Source organism: Plasmopara halstedii, assembly GCF_900000015.1.
Source record: "Plasmopara halstedii genome assembly, contig: Scaffold_3120, whole genome shotgun sequence".
NCBI classification, from domain to species: Eukaryota; Oomycota; class Peronosporomycetes; order Peronosporales; family Peronosporaceae; genus Plasmopara; species Plasmopara halstedii.
The window spans coordinates 1,436,934-1,438,307 of record NW_020190023.1 but is presented as its reverse complement, the minus strand read 5'-3'; positions in this window follow the sequence as shown (position 1 = coordinate 1,438,307).

Here is a 1,374-nt window from a genome sequence, read left to right as displayed (position 1 = left end):
GCCATCTCAAAGCTCGGTGGTCGAGCTCGAGAATGGGCACTGACGTGCGGCACTTCGGTCGAAGCTGCTTTTTCCCCTGGGCGGAGTTGAAATCGCAGCTCTCACGAGTGTTCTCGCTGCATAATCAGGCATATCGCGTGCGATCGCGTTTCTTTACCGCCCGACAGGGCAACAAGGAGTTGGTAGACTTTGTCCAGGCGATGCACACTCTCATTGCCGGGATGGCAGCAGATCCCCTCCCGGAGGCGATCACAGTGACCGTCTTTATGGAGGTCTCCGCACTGGCGTGGCCAGAATGGAAGTCTTCCGTGTGCATCCGTCTTCATTTGAAGAGGCGGTGAATGTGGCATTGAATGCCGAATTCAGTTTCAAGTCGGCAGGACTTGGTTAGAATGCACACTTTAACAGCTCGTCGAGCGTGTTTGTGCCCATGGACCTCAGCTATGTTGAGGACGAGGGAGCAGAGCTTCGAGCTACCAGGCAGCAAGCATGCATTTGACGGTGTTTTTCTGTGGAGACACGCGCCACCAACGGTTGCCCGCTGCGCAAGGCGCGTCAAGGATTTTCAAACCATCGCCCCAACGCCTACCAGTCTGGTTCGTCGCGGGCAAACGACACCACTCAGTAGGCGCGGGGCGACCTACTGGGAAGTACTGAGTTCTGTTGAGCCTCAGGGAGGCATAGGTCAATAGGGCCCAGCCCCGAAGAGCTCCGTGCTCTTAAACACGGAACGTGTATGCAAGCCGGGCTTGCTGGTTGTGGAGGCGACTGTAAAGGGCTTCGAGAAGCCATGGAATATCTTCATCGATTCCGGATCGTCGGGCAATTATGCTCGACACTCCACGGTGGAGGGAAGTCAGCTGAATGCTGAGGATTTGAAAGTGCGGTTGGGTGACACTGTCACTGTTCCCTTAGTGACGGGGACACGTGTCACGGTCCCGAAGGTCCCTGTGGACCTCAAAGTCAAGTTTCTTGGCTTTACCAGCGTGGAATGCTGTCTAGTCTTAGACTTAGATGCAAGGTATGACCTCATCTTAGGAATGACATGGTTAGAACACCATGAGCCATGGATTGATTGGAGGTCAAACACATTGGGCACGTCTCCTGGTGGAGCTTTGGACAGTCATGAACCCACCTCTGCTAGGAGACAAAAGCGCTATTGGCGAGAGTACTGAACCAAGACGGTCAATGTGCTGGACATTGGAATGTCCGAGCTGGTAGACACCGCGGGCTAATCGTGGAGTGGCACGTAAATCACTGAGCACTGCTTTCTCTGCGAAGCAGTCGCTACATGCCATTGATCGCGTGGTTGGACAAAGTCCGAGGAATCTTGGGCACGAGCCTTTAGATGCGCGTGTAGTGGCACGTTTTCCA